This window comes from Cololabis saira, chromosome 13 (genome assembly GCF_033807715.1).
Source record: "Cololabis saira isolate AMF1-May2022 chromosome 13, fColSai1.1, whole genome shotgun sequence".
NCBI classification, from domain to species: domain Eukaryota; kingdom Metazoa; phylum Chordata; class Actinopteri; order Beloniformes; family Belonidae; genus Cololabis; species Cololabis saira.
The window spans coordinates 39946789-39962759 of record NC_084599.1 but is presented as its reverse complement, the minus strand read 5'-3'; positions in this window follow the sequence as shown (position 1 = coordinate 39962759).

Sequence of the window (15971 nt, the reverse complement as noted above, 5' to 3'; positions counted from 1 at the left end):
CATTGACTTTTTTCTCGAAATTGTACTTCAACATTAATCTCGACATTTCGATTTTTTTCTCGAAGTGCATAATGAAAAAAAAATCTTCCTCCTCTAAAATATTATTTTTATTTTTCTCTTGCCTGGCCCTAGTACTCTTCCGTAGTGATCCTGCATATATATGCACAAAAAATTTAAGTGCATATCGTTTTTCATGCATCCCTATTTATTTATTTATTTATTTATTTATTTATTTATTTATTTATTTATTTATTTATTTATTTATTTATTTATTTATTACGGATCCCCATTAGTCCTCACTGCAGTGAAGACTATTCTTCCTGCGGTCCAACATTGCACACATAAAACAATAAAATACAATCCTTACAATTAAAGCATGACTAAATCTAAACAAAAATTATCTGAGATGTGATGGAATCCAACCCTTAAATTGTTGAAACCAGCCAGAACCCACTCAGAATTTTACACACTCAGAATTTCATAATATGATATGAATATTAATCTATCAACAGACATTTTTTTTTAAAAGTCGCAAAGTTAGAGATCCAACCTTTTCATTTTTCATTCTGGACCAAATGGATAAGGCCAACTGTCCCACTCTGCCAACCCCGGATCCATGGCACTGTCGGGATGAGAATGTTGTTTTGCATGAGCGCAGCAATGTGTTCAGACAAGTCTTTTGTAATATGCATAATGTTTTATCGTGGGCTCCACTGGACGTGGATAGATAAGAATGGGAAGTCCACATGCGGGTCGCCGGTGGTGCAGCATATCTCTGCTCTGCTCCATTCACATTGACCAGTGGCTTTAGCTTCTCTGCTGATAGCGCTGTAATCCGCAATTTCCATCTCTCTCCGGCTCTGTTGGATTCTCCTCAGAGTGTATTAAAAAGTGTTACTCGTCTGTATTATTAAGCATATGAGTTGTGTTTGTAGCCGTACCTGCATGCACACCTAACATGTAGGGGTGAGAAAACCTTCTATATCCGCTGGGGGTTAATTGAATTCAGTAATCCGGGCAATCATCACCAGTGTTGTGCCAGTTCCTACTTCTCATGAACTAGTTCAAAGTTCAGTTCACATAGTTTAAAAATGAATAGTTCATGTTCATAGTTCACCATTTTCACTTTAAACTAGTTCAAATTCAGTTCATTTCAATATTTTTAGGTGAGAAGTACGAATGAAACGCCCCCCTATCCTAAAACTGTTCACTGTACACAATCATGTTTTGTCCTAGTGGCTTTTCAACTTTACTCAGAGGCTGTAAATCTCCAACAATGTAGTCCATTATCATTGTGTCTACCTCAACCTGATCTCACAAAGATCAGTGAAATGCCCACGACCTCTCACCACTATTTTCCGTGGCACCAACACGGAAATGGTATAATTCCGTGTGGGCACCACGGATATTGTACCTATGCGAAGTCAATGGGATCCGTTGTCGTGATATATACACAGATTATTACATTATTATTATGTATATATTATTCTTTACTAAGTTATGAGTTTTTGACGCGCAAGTTACTGTTTGTTACTGTCAGTTTGTAAAAGCATGTTTTTAATGCTGTTTAATAATCCGTGTATATATCACGACAACGGATCCCATTGACTTCGCATAGGTACAATATCCGTGGTGCCCACACGGAATTATACCATTTCCGTGTTGGTGCCACGGAAAATAGTGGTGAGAGGTTGTGGGCATTTCACAGATTTTGTGAGATCAGATTGGTCTCCCTGTTGCAGATAAATCCTCCCCCTGAAGGTGCAGCAGTATTTGGGACTGGGGTCGTCTGGGGCTGTTGGGTCTTCTAGGTCTTTCCTGATCACTTTGATTGATTTTCATGGACTTGCAGATATTTCCTCCCACTGGACAGAGGCTTTAACTCCACATAACGTTTCAAATGTGAAGTTGACGAGGCAGACGCTCAGACTGATTTTCTCAGGTGGACATAATTTGCACAGAAAGGTTCCATTTTTATTGTCAGACTCTTTGGGAGACGATGTTTAAAATTCCTGCAGATAATGATAAGTGGATCATCATCTGACGGCTCGCTGACGCTGCGTCTGCAACGTCTCTCTCTCCACTGGTCATGTAAAGATGCACCGGGCTTGGGCCGCCGTTGCCATGGAGATGGTGCCCCGTGTTATGCTAGTGTGTGCACTGCATTGTGGGTAATGTAGTGTGAAGTCGTCGTCTCGTCCAGTATTTTAAATGTGCCGCCCGCTGGTGAAATGTATTCCGTAATAATTGGACCTAAACAGCGAAGCTGAAACTCACATAATCTGAACAGTTCAAATTCCAGTTTGTGATCTGCAGAATGAACAAGTTCATGTTCAAGTTCTTTACACAGTGTGAAGATGCCCTTTTTTCCCTCCTCTATCCCAGTGTCATCCTCTTTTGGAAAAATGTGCGCCTTATATAACAACTATGGCGCCAACGGTGTTAACCGGAGTCAAATTCCCTGTTTGATGTGTTTCAACGTTGTCATTAAAGTCTGATTCAGATTATTTGCAAATATGTTGCGTTCAGTTCACGCGTTCATTTAAACTTGTTCATGCATAACACTGATCATCACAGATGGCATCTATACATAGATATTCAATGAGGACACTGCAATGATTTCCATATCTCACGAACCCATATCTTATTTCCAACATAATATGTACAACATATAATTTCTCCATTTCATGGAAATATTACCTGATTTTGAAATTGATGGCAGCAACACACCTTAACCCTTGTTCTGTCTTTGGGTCAAACTGACCTCATTCTCCTGTTCCTTCTTTCCTCCTGCTCTCTCCTTCCTTCTCCTTTCCTCTTTCCTCCCTTCCTTCCTTCTTTTTTCCCTTCTTTCCTTCCTTCTTTCCTTCCTTCCTTCTTTCCTCCCTTCCTTCCTTCCTTTCTTCCTTCCTTCTTTCTTTTTTCCCTTCTTTCCTTCCTTCTTTTCTCCCTTCCTTCCTTCCTTCCTTCCTTCCTTCCTTCCGTCCGTCCGTCCGTCCGTCCGTCCGTCCTTCCTTCCTTCCTTCCTTCCTTCCTTCCTTCCTTCCTTCCTTCCTTCCTTCCTTCCTTCCTTCCTTCCTTCCTTCTTTTTTCCCTTCTTTCCTTCCTTCTTTTTTCCCTTCCATCCATCCTTCCTTCCTTCCTTCCTTCCTTCCTTCCTTCCTTCCTTCCTTCCTTCCTTCCTTCCTTCCTTCCTTCCTTCTTTTTTCCCTTCTTTCCTTCCTTCTTTTTTCCCTTCCATCCTTCCTTCCTTCCTTCCATCCTTCCTTCCTTCCTTCCTTCCTTCCTTCCTTCCTTCCTTCCTTCCTTCCTTCCTTCTTTTTTCCCTTATTTCCTTCCTTCTTTTTTCCCTTCCTTCCTTCCTTCCTTCCTTCCTTCCTTCCTTCCTTCCTTCCTTCCTTCCTTCTTTTTTCCCTTATTTCCTTCCTTCTTTTTTCCCTTCCATCCATCCTTCCTTCCTTCCTTCCTTCCTTCCTTCCTTCCTTCCTTCCTTCTTTTTTCCCTTCTTTCCTTCCTTCTTTTTTCCCTTCCATCCTTCCTTCCTTCCTTCCATCCTTCCTTCCTTCCTTCCTTCCTTCCTTCCTTCCTTCCTTCCTTCCTTCCTTCCTTCCTTCCTTCCTTCCTGACTCCCTCCCTCCCTCCCTTCCTCCCTCCTTTCCTTCCTTCCTTCCTTCCTTCCTTCCTTCCTTCCTTCCTTCCTTCCTTCCTTCCTTCCTTCCTTCCTTCCTTCTTTTTTTCCCTTATTTCCTTCCTTCTTTTTTCCCTTCCTTCCTTCCTTCCTTCCTTCCTTCCTTCCTTCCTTCCTTCCTTCCTTCCTTCCTTCCTTCCTTCCTTCTTTTTTCCCTTATTTCCTTCCTTCTTTTTTCCCTTCCATCCATCCTTCCTTCCTTCCTTCCTTCCTTCCTTCCTTCCTTCCTTCTTTTTTCCCTTCTTTCCTTCCTTCTTTTTTCCCTTCCATCCTTCCTTCCTTCCTTCCATCCTTCCTTCCTTCCTTCCTTCCTTCCTTCCTTCCTTCCTTCCTTCCTTCCTTCCTTCCTTCCTTCCTTCCTTCCTTCCTTCCTTCCTTCCTTCCTGACTCCCTCCCTCCCTCCCTTCCTCCCTCCTTTCCTTCCTTCCTTCCTTCCTTCCTTCCTTCCTTCCTTCCTTCCTTCCTTCCTTCCTTCCTTCCTTCCTTCCTTCCTTCCTTCCTTCCTTCTTTTTTCCCTTCTTTCCTTCCTTCTTTTTTCCCTTCCATCCTTCCTTCCTTCCTTCCTTCCTCCTTCCTTCCTTCCTTCCTTCCTTCCTTCCTTCCTTCCTTCCTTCCTTCCTTCCTTCCTTCCTTCCTTCCTTCCTTCCTTCCTTCCTTCCTTCCTTCCTTCCTTCCTTCCTTCCCGACAGCACAAGGTTTAAAACAGAGCTGGAACCGGGGCATCAACAGCCTGGAAAAGTATTTGGGACAAATAAAAAAACAACTCGAGCAGCATGTGACAACCAATTAGGTTAGTTGGCAACAGGTCAGTGGCGTGAGTGGATATAAAAGGAGCATTTCAGGTGGCTAGAGTTTCACCAATCTGCGACAAACTGCATCAAAATGTGTAGAACAATTTCAGGAAAATGTTTCTATACATGAAATTGTGAAGATCCCATTATTTACACTGTATAATGTCAAAAGATTTAGAAAATCAGGAGCCAGAAACATGCAAACATGAATCTATACGTGAACATGATCCAGGACCCCAGCCGTATTCCTGGACCAAAGCTCATTCAAAATGGTTTGAGGTTTCGCTTTAAACCTGTGGTTTCGATTGCTTTATTTATCCACATGTATTTTCTGTCTACCATTATTTATTTAATTTGATTATTCTTCTCTAGTTTCTTGTTTCCTCGGGTAATAAAACCATGTCCCGTTCTGCATGGTTGCATTTCTACTGGATTTTTGTTAGTACCTTTGACCTGTTCCCTTGTAGGTTTGTTTATTCTTCGGTTCATTTTGAATAAATCATATGGAATTGTATACCTCGGCTTTTGGGTTTACCCTCATTTCTCTTCCTGCTTCATCTCATTCTACAAGCAATAATACCGACACCAGCCGCCGCACGTACAGACCTATTCTTGCACAGACTATTGGCAGCAGACGCCTTACTGCACATACGTGCATCATATTCCTGTCAGTGATTGAACTCTTTCTGTAAATGTGTGTCTGTATATATCATTCTTCCAGCAGAGTTGATTTGACAGCAATTGCAGTTTTAATCCTCTGTAGGTCTTGCACATACAGCAACATTGACAGCATAACTGACTTTGACCTTGACTTGGACTTACTCAGGGTCACGGCTGCTGGAGACTATCCCAGCTGCTAGTGGATGAGAGGCAGGGTTTAAACCCTGGACAGGCCCCCAGGATTGATAATTGTGGCTCAATATTGTTGATAAATTAATACATGGAAATGTGGATCAATTTGTATCTGTTTTACTGACAGTTTTATTTGATTTGATTTTATTTTATTAAGGATCCCCATTAGCTGGTGCCATAGCAACCAGCTAGTCTTCCTGGGGTCCACAAAAAAAAAAAGAAACGCTTGTATGACTTGCATGTAGATTCTTCAGGCCTGGACATTTAGCCACGACTCTCTATATCAAACCATTCATTTCATTTCATTTCATTTTATTCTTTATTTTCATTCAAAAAACAAAACAATTCAATACAAACACAAATACAAATGTTCCTAACTTATGAATGAAAAGGGAGCAGAAAGAAGAAGAATCTTATCTGATCTGCCCCTTTCACAAATAACATCATTTAATAATAATTAAAAAAAAACAAAAAACTAAGTGAATAAAAACAACTAAAATAAAATTAAAATAACATTAAATAAAATTACCACCGCCTACGGGTATGTCAATCAAACTCAACATTTTTCGTTATATTTCCTTAACATACAGGTTTTAATTGTTCTTTTAAATGTAATGTTTGATTTGGATTCTTTGTTTTCTTTGTTCAGATTGTTCCATAATTCAAAAGTTATAGTCAGAAAATAGGGACTATCAAATATCGACCAATCAGAAGAAGGGGCGGGGCTAATTTGCACCAATTATGTTCAAGGACTCAAAACCGTGTCCGATGACACCACCCACGAGTCTTTATGTCAAACCATTCAAAAGTTATGGCAGAAAGTAGGAACTTTCAAATATGGACCGATCAGATGAAGGGGAGGCGCGTTTTTTGGCGTCTATCGTCGCCACGGTAACGCTTTTGACTGAGAAATGTAATGCGCGTTGTCGCAGGATGGAGACGCACATTTTGATGTATAACACATCTGGATGCACGTTACTGTTCGGGCCGTATTAACTGTGGAAGGAATGTCATAAATTTTGCCAAAATTACACAATTACAAAATTACACGGTTTCGGCCATGGCGCCAAGAGACTTTTCTTTAAGTTGCGACATGATACAGGTGTGTACCGATTTCCGTGCATGTACGTCAAACCGTATCGTGGGGCTTGAGGCACAAAGTTTTCAAGGGGGCGCTGTTGAGCCATTAGGCCACGCCCATTAATGCAAACCAGGAAATGTCAAATTTTTCACCAGGCCTGGCTTGGTGCAAAATTTGGTGACTTTTGGGGCACGTTTAGGGGGAAAAAAGGCCCTCCTTTCGTCAGAAGGAAAATAATAAAAATTCCTACATACAATAGGGCCTTCGCACTGTCAGTGCTCGGGCCCTAATTAAAGTAAATCAGAATTTTAGTCGAGGCTGGCCACATGTGCTAATGTAAATGTACTAATGTAAAATTCCTACGGATACAAATACAAAGTGATTACATGATTTAACTCAATGCACAATGACAAGTTTGATACTAGATAAAATTACATTAAAGAAAATAAAACTATTAAATAATACAGAATGCAAAAAGAACAAACAAACAACAAAAACTGTGCAATGTTAAGTAGACTTTAATATTCTTTTCAAAAGTTAATTTGTTGTATATGCCGCAGAGGTTTTGAGGCAGGTTATTCCACAAAGTCACTGATCTATAAATATAAGATCTCTTAAGATGACTGGTCCTTGGAATTGGAAATTTGATCTGACTGGAACCTCTAGTGTTATAATTATGAACAGTATACCTGAAAACAATGTTTGTAGTGTGACACCGGGCGTATCGAAGCAAGTTTGGCTCCCGCTAACGTTAAATCATGTTGAATAATGGGCCACTTAAACACGAGCATGACAATTTGCGTTTACAGGAAGCTTTTTGTGTGTAAACGCTAATTTTTGTGAAGTTTGTAAAGTTTGTGTGTGTTTGGAATATGTTTGTATCCATGTTTGGATGACAACATAAAAAGGTCACACATGCATCATGATATATATTCATTAACGGATTTATAAACGTTTCTGGCAAATAATGAGAAAAATTGATTTCCTTTTGCTAATGGATATTTTTTGTTTCGTATCTCACACTCGACAATATTCTTTTTTTTTGGGGCTGATGTGAAAGTCTGCAGATTCTCAAGTAAATCATAATATTCATGTTAAAACTAGGTTTTTAGTCATAATTTTACACATACCAACGTGCATGTTACTCTGTGTGCTTAATATCGAGTGGCACTGGTGACAGCTGGACCGTGTCTTTTTAACATATAAAGTAAAAGGACCTTCCTTTTCATAAAAGCTAAAGGGAACAAAACAGTTTTTTTCTGTCTTTATAGTTCTCAGAGTTCTGATACTGGCACTGCTGCAGAACAGTCATTACTTCCCCCGAGAACATGTTGTTAAATGTGTTGATTACATGAACTGATGAGAACAATAGTAAGTGAGCTCACAAAGTTTGATCAGATCCTTTTGAATGTTTCAGTTTTACTCTCAATTGAATTGGTTTGAATGAAGTGACACGGCCAGCGGTGATGGCCTTCCCTTCCATCGGCCTCAGGGCTGGCACTACTACTGCTGCATCGTTTATACATGAGTCTCTTCCTACTTTTCTGTTCAATAAATGGTGAAAATTGGTCCCGTTTACCGGAACTGGGTCCATTGTTTGGCTTTTTTTCCCCCAAAGTGAAGATATGTCCATATGACCATCTACATAATTTAGATGTTTTATTTACAGGATTATTTGCTTATCTTAAACACTGACCACAGGCTAGAACATGAGGTAAACAATCATGGTGTTTTTTTAACCCTTGTGCTGTCTTCGGGTCAAGGAAGGAGGAAGGAAGGAAGGAAGGAAGGAAGGAAGGAAGGAAGGAAGGAAGGAAGGAAGGAAGGAAGGAAGGAAGGAAGGAAGGAAGGAAGGAAGGAAGGAAGGAAGGAAGGAAGGGAGAAAAGTAGGAAGGAAGGAAGGAAGGAAGGAAGGAAGGAAGGAAGGAAGGAAGGAAGGAAGGAAGGAAGGAAGGAAGGAAGGAAGGAAGGAAGGAAGGAAGGAAGGAAGGAAGGAAGGAAGGAACGAAGGAAGGAAGGAAGGAACGAAGGAACGAAGGAACAAACAGGAGGATTAGATCATTTTGACCCGAAGACAGCACAAGGGTTAAGGTGCTCACAACAATTTCTTCCAGATAACTTTTTTCTAATGCTGGCACCCTGTGATGTCATAGAGGGCAGGATTTCCTTATATGGTCATATCCTCCAGGCAGTCTGCATCAACATGAGTAAGAGCTTCAGCTGTCATTTTAACAGCAAAGGTTGAATGTCAGTTTCACAGATTATCTCCATCAGCCTTGATTTGTTGGGAGTTATGTTGCCAAAAGTAGTTTGGCAACAGCGGCCTAACTTATATTTTTATTTCTTGGCCGCAGACATTTTTCTTAGTCAATTGACTCTTTATTGCACTGCCCACATCTACATTTATTACAAATGGTTTTATTGAGAAAACCATATGTGGACTTGGACTATAGAACATCAACTGCACACTATTCCTTTATACTACATGTATATTAGTATAACAGACTATTTATTATACTTTACTTACTATGTTTATAGGCAGGGCAAGGCAAGTTTATTTGTATAGCACAATTCAACACAAGGTAATTCAAAGTGCTTTACATCAGAGGTGGAAAAAGTACAAAAATATTGTACTTAAGTAAAAGTACAAATTTTCTGCTTGAAAATTACTTAAGTAAAAGTACCCATTAAGAACATTACTTAAGTAAAAGTATAAAAGTACCTCAACTTAAATATAATAAAGTACTAAAAGTACATGGTGTAAAATGTACTTAAGTACAAAAGTAAAAAGTACAAAAGTAAAAAGTACAAAGTACAAAATTCAAAGTACAAAATTATTTTCAAAAGGATTGCAAAGAAATGAAGAATCCAAGAATTTGCTTACAACTCTAAATAATGGTGATATTATTCTGACCCCTTTAGCGTTTGTTTCCATTACCCCATTTTAATTTCTCCCTTTGCTCATCACTGCTGCTGTTCCCCATTGGCCCCGCTGACAGGTCCACCCCCAGCCTGTAGTATGCAGTGACAACATTAAGCAACCCCAGCTGATAAAGGATGAGACTTTTGAACTTTTAAATGCCAAAACCACCTTAGAAGGGGTGGAATCAAAGAATGGTGCGCATGGACACGCGTCGGCTGCCGCTCAAGGCTGATTTATGGTTCCGCGTTACACCAACGCAGGGCCCGTACCCTACGGCGAGGCTCTGCGTCGATTTAACGCGGAACCATAATTCAGGCTTCAGTCCTCATCGGTACTCGACGCGACGGCGGTTCCTCCGGCCTTCCAGCCCGCCTCTGCGGCGCAACTCTCCCGGGAGCTGCGGCTCCTTCTCGGTATATTTATGCGCCCGGGCCCCCCTTCCTTCCCGTCCGCCTTATGGTCCGCGTTAAATCGACGCACACCTTACGCCGTAGGCTACGGCGTAGAGTGTGCGTCGCCGCGTACCCTACGCCGTAGCTCTGCGCCGGTGTAACGCGGAACCATAAATCAGCCCCCGCTGTGCTGTTCTTTAATTTGTAGCGAGTAACGACGCGTCCAATTTTAAATATAGCGGATTAAAAGTACGATTTTTTCCTTGAAAATGTAACGAAGTAAAAGTAAAAGTACAGAAAAATGAAAGTATCAATAAAAGTACAAATTCTCAAAAATCTTACTTAACAAAGTACTTGTAATTCGTTACTTTACACCACTGCTTTACATCAACATTAAAAGCGGCAAGACACAATTAAACAGTAAATAACAAATGAAATGAAATAAATTGATAAGAAAAGAGGTAAAATGATAAAAAGCACTAGTTAGTAAGGGCAGTAGAGTACAGCAGGTACACATCTCATTCTTAAAATGGCAATAATTACGTTTCTATACGGTCAAAACGTACAAAGACCCGGTCAAATACAGTATTACAAAAGTAATCTGTAACAATTTGTACGGTGAATTGAAACCAATTCGACAATTCTATGCCACAATGCCTGTTTCCAGGTCTTATTTCACACAACTAATGAGAATATTATAGTACATTTACGGTACACGTTCTCAGTTTCAGTTTCTTTTTTACTGTATTTTTTTTATTTTTTATTTTCATACTTATAATTTATCTTTGTTGATTATTTAGTCTGAGTTCATGTCCGAATTTCGCCTCTGGGGATGAATAAAGGACTATCTTATCTTATCTTATATATATGAACATTGGGTGACTGAAAGACGACATATTCTGTACATGTTCCACAACAGCAGGTAACAAATATAATCTGTACTGAGGAGACATGGACCTGTGATCTTAGTCAGGGCTTGTCATGTCGTCTCTCCCGTGTTGTGAATCAAATTGTGACTGGAACCAGCATGGAGGGATGTGAAGTGTCCAGGTGATTGAAAACACACGCCTGAACAGCATGATGACTTCATTAGCCATTAGGTCGTTGCGAAGCCTCGGGGAATTCTACCAATCACAAAAACAAACCTGGAGACAAATCTGCTCATTTTCAGGAGCATTACGCTCTTTTCTCAGAACAGAGGATATCTTTGTGATGTCATTTAGAAATCTTTGCAGGCTTTTTAAAGTTTTTACAGTGTGAAACGCTGCTCTTTCGGGACCAGAGATTAAAATGAGACGGCTAAAATAAGCATAATATGGCCACTTTAACCAAAAGGTCAACTGAGTAATTGAGAGCATGTGCACATCAATTGTTCGGGGATTTCGCTCCGTAGCCTCAATTCCCAAGAGTCAAGCCAATCTGGCACATTGGAGGAAATGGCATCTGAATATTAGTGTTGTCACAATGTCAACCTCGCATGTCTCCCCTGACAAATTCAACCCCGTTCTAAGTATAGTTCCCATATAAACCAATTACAGATCAAATACAATAGGTTAGATCCCTGGATGACGAGCCGCAGAATGCACACTCGTGTTTCGTATCGTGACTGGTCCCTGTCATTAATGAAGTCTCTTTTAGTTTAGTTTATTTGCACATAAAAAAGTATACAACCTCTAAAAATTCAGTCAAACAGTATGTCGAAAAAAAGGAAACAATGACAAAAAAAAAGAAATACAATGGAACAGAAAAAAAATGTGCAGGAGGAACCAAAAAAACCCATAAGGGCTTGTTGAGTGGTTCCTCCTATAAGGAAACAAACAATATCTACAGAGATATGAAATATGTAAAACATAGGACAACTAAGGCCACGTTTACACGTAGCCGGGTATTTACAAAAACGGATATTTTCCCCTCTCCGTTTTCAAAAATATCCTTGTTTACACGGACCCGCATGAAAACGCTATTAACGTCATGCCAGCCAATCAGAATCCTGGAAAAAACATCAACAAATGGCACGTATAACTTCCACTTAAGACTGATTTATGGTCCCGCGTTACACCAACACAGAACCTACGGCGTAGGGTACGCGGCGACGCACACCGTACGGCGCGCATCGCCGCGTACCCTACGCCGTAGGCTCTGCGTCGATTTAACGCGGGACCATAAATCAGGCTTTACTTCCAAGACGGAACGAGAGTCTGAGAGAATTTAAAACAGGTAAAATAAAAGAAAATATTGACGGTGGCCAAACAAATTGTAAACACAGGTCGCACTCATGACGCTGCTGGTGACGTTTCTGTCGCATAATGTGACGTAAATCTCCGTTTTCCTCCGTTTTCTCTGTTTAGACGCAAATGTGAAAACGGAGTTTTTGAAAATCTCCACTTTGGCCGGAGTTTTCAGAAATGATCGTTTTTGGGGGCTTTGACCTCCGTTTTCGTGTGAAAACGAACGGCCAAAACGCATGAAAACGCGTCCGTTTTTCCCCCGTGTAAACGGGGCCTAAGGAGAATGAGCTAAATTAATAGAAAAACAAGAATCTGATGAGGATGTGCAGAGAAGTTCTGGAAATTAGTTGTTAAGTTTTGCTAAATTGGGTTAGCAAAAAAGTTGTGATTTGTTTTTTGAAATCATTTGTGCTCGAGCATTCTCTAATATTGAGTGGTAAGGTGTTCCAATAAAGAGGAACCTCTGAATCTAACTAAAAATTGGGAAAAAGTAGTCCTGAAAAAGGTGGGATGGAGATTGTTTGCAGACCTAGTATTGAAGTGATGAATTTGGGAATTGAATTGAAATAAAGAATGAAAACAGGTTGGAAGTAGCTTGTGGATGGATTGATAGACAAAAAGACAAATCTGAAAAACATTTACCGCAGAAATAGGGAGAATACTAAGGGATTGGAACAATGGGGTGGATCTAGTAAGTCTATTGGAGAATGTAATCATTCTGATAAAACGTTTTTGCAGGATTAAGATACAGTTGAGGTTGCTCATGAAGGTCTCTGATCTTGACGTTCAGCATTACAAGCTTTATTTGTGTTTCGGAGACAGATGCGGATGCTCTGCATCATCGCTAGTACGGATAATGAGCAACCGGCGCCATTGTGATCAGTAGCAATCAAAGAGTAATGGACTGAAGCCTTGTTCAAATGGACAAATGGACCAGTGGAACTATATAAAAATGGAGTATAAGTAGCCCCGTCTTTGTAACACCAATAATACTTAATATTACCGCATTTTTACATGTTTGTCTGAAGTCTCAAATAGGGCCATGCTGTCTGGCCGTTTCACACCTACCTCACATAACTGGAGACAGCAGCGCTGCCGTAAACCCTCGGCCATATTCATCATTGTTATGATTCTGTGACAGGGTCGTCTCCCCTGCCCGCGATGCAGAGCTTGTAAAGACTGCTTTTTCTGCCAGCAGCTCTGCTGTTATGAAACCTGTAATTGGCTGATTGGCGGTTAGGAGAATGCACCGCCGTCTTGGTGAATGGATGACCAACGTGAGACGAGTGTGGTCCCTCGGGGAGCGGACAGGTACCTATTAAGGACTCCTTTCCAGCTTGACAGCTCATTGTCATTGGTGTACCCATCAAAACTTTGCACGTAATTCCTCTCCCACCTTTTCCAGTGCCTTTGCCTCGGCCATAGTCATCTTGAACTTCTAAATTGTCTGTTGTTCAAAGAAAGTACATCCTGGCCCAGTTTTCCTTGCCGGGGGATGCTTTATTGCCCCTGCTCGGCGGAATCGCTTTTCCTGTGAGTGGTTAAACAATGGCCCTCGAAATTGCTCGTGTCCTTTAAAAAAAACCTCAGTGTCAAGCAGTAGTAATTAAATTCCAGACTCTCTCTGCAGAGGATAATTCACTTCTCCATTCATTTTGTCCATGCACATCAGCTTTTCTCCACACAGACTTTACTTGGCAGCAGATGCTTGCTTTTGTAAAGCACAATAGCTCAAAGACCATTAAATAGAATTGTATGTAATATTTACAAAGGTGGCGTTTTTCAGTCAGTCTTTATTCAGCGCGAGAGCTTTCCCCTCCATTACCGTGCCCAATCCTTTGCAAGGGTAGAGGGTAGGAAGGGTAAATACTGTCTTCATGTCAAGATTATTTATGCAGCTTTTAGGCGGCGCTGGAAGCTGCTTTTGTTTAATAAAGAGCTGATTAATGAACAGAGCCAACAGAGGTAGATGAGGAGATACGGAGAAAGAGAGAGGAACACTCTCTTCCCTCCCTCCACTCGCATGGATATGTGCAAGGTCCCCGTCTAATATTGTCTATTTTTTCCCTGACAGAAGGAGGAACAGCTCAACATTTCATCATTCAGACACACCTAAGACCTTTTCGTCTCTTTTCTTTCTCTTCTTTTTAAGCATCAAAGGAACCTGAAGCTTTGAGAGGAGGATTTTTTAATCAGAGAAAGTGAATGGAGAGACTTGTGCTCTTGGTGGGACCAGTCATCTGAATCCTTTCAATGCATTTTAAACCCACCGGATCAAAGCAGTGGATTCACTGCAAGACAAAAGCCCTTCGCAGGCAACTTTTCAAGATGTCTTTTTTTTTTCTATCTAGATTCCTTGAAGCTTACTTACAACATACTTACACAAGTGCAACTAGTGCACTCTAAAGACACTGTGAGAGCTTCTGCAGTAGAGTCAAAAGTCTGCTCCTGTTGTGATACAGGCAGGCCCGGTTCTACGAGGGTGAATAAGCATTGCACCCTCAGTTTATGTGTTTGTATGCTCAGTTGAAAAGACGAAAAGAAAACTGACAAGTGCGCGAGCGTTAAGCCTGATTTATGGTTCCGCGTTTCAATTTCAATTTATTTATTAGGAGGTAAGGAGGGACAGTGCACATCATTATGCATTTACAAAATAAAGGCAGATGCACCCAAATGTAGCCTATTGGCTAATTCCCATTGGCAGTCCCCCCCGTTAAATCGATGGCGTAGCCTACAGCGTAGGGTAGGCGTCCCCGCGTATCCCACGCCGTAAGCTCTGCGTTGGTGCAACGCGGAACCATAAATCAGCCAGTGTACGTCACTCATCTGCGTTCAGCAGTTACGTGCACCAGCAAGACGCTGCTCTCTGCTGCTCAGTTAACACAAAGTAACGATGGATATTCGGAAATGGTTCAAGCACAACCACACAAGCAAGTTTACAGTATATTTATGGTTATCCTTATTTTTGTTGCTATGTTTTATTTTTTTTTTTTTTTTTTTTTTTTTTTTTATATTTTTATCCCGGTTTTTTCCCCATTTTATCACCCAGTGCTCCTACCTAACAGTCCTGGGCATTGCCATCCTCTACCAACCCCGGGAGGGCCCTACACTGAGCTCAGGTCTCCTCCTTATCCTGAGGAGTGAGCAGGCCGCATCTTTTCACCAGACAGGGTGGGGTTTCTCCGGCAGGACGTAGCGCGTGGAAGGATCACGTTATTCCGGCCGGATCCTCCCCACCCCATCTGTTCCCCGGTTGGCCAGAGGGGGCATGTGTAGCCCAGGACTGTGTGTATGTTTTTGTGAGAGTAGAGAACATTAACTACCCAGGGGAACACGGGGAGAACATGCAAACTCCACACAGAAAGATCCTTTCGCCAACCCCACCCAGGGTGTGGGCACTGAAGTCATGGGGGAACTAACACGCACTTCAGCACCCACAGCGTCCCCGGCGGGAATCGAACCCAGGACCTTGTTGGGTTATGCTATGTTTTTTTTTCTGTTGCTAGATTGTCTGATGGGTGAGGTAGCCCGGACTAAATGTAGCATTTTCTTTGTTCTGCAGCAATATTGCTGCAAAAATGCACTTGAAAGACACTTTAAAGGAGCATGAGGCAGGATTGAGGCAGGATTTATGAAAAGAAATTCGTATACGTTTTAAGTTTTCTAGTAATAATGTCAGATGAAGCGTTCCAAACCAAAAAGAATGAGCCCTCTAGTGTATCTCTCCGTTGCCTTGAACAGGCTGTGTGCTGCAAAATGTGCTGCAATTCTGGGCACGAATTTCCCGCACTGTCCTGTGGATGTGACGTCACATGACGCTGCATGCACGTTCTCCCCGTTCTCCCGTGCCGGCTTCACTGTTGGCTGCAGTACCCCCAACGGCCGTCGTGGTGAAGGGTGGCGCTAGAGAGTCTCATTTCTTTAAAGGAGCCTCATGCTCCTTTAAATATTATTGTTTGACTGGTATCATTCCACTTGAAATGACTGTCATGTTTAGTGATGGTTTTGAGCTGTTT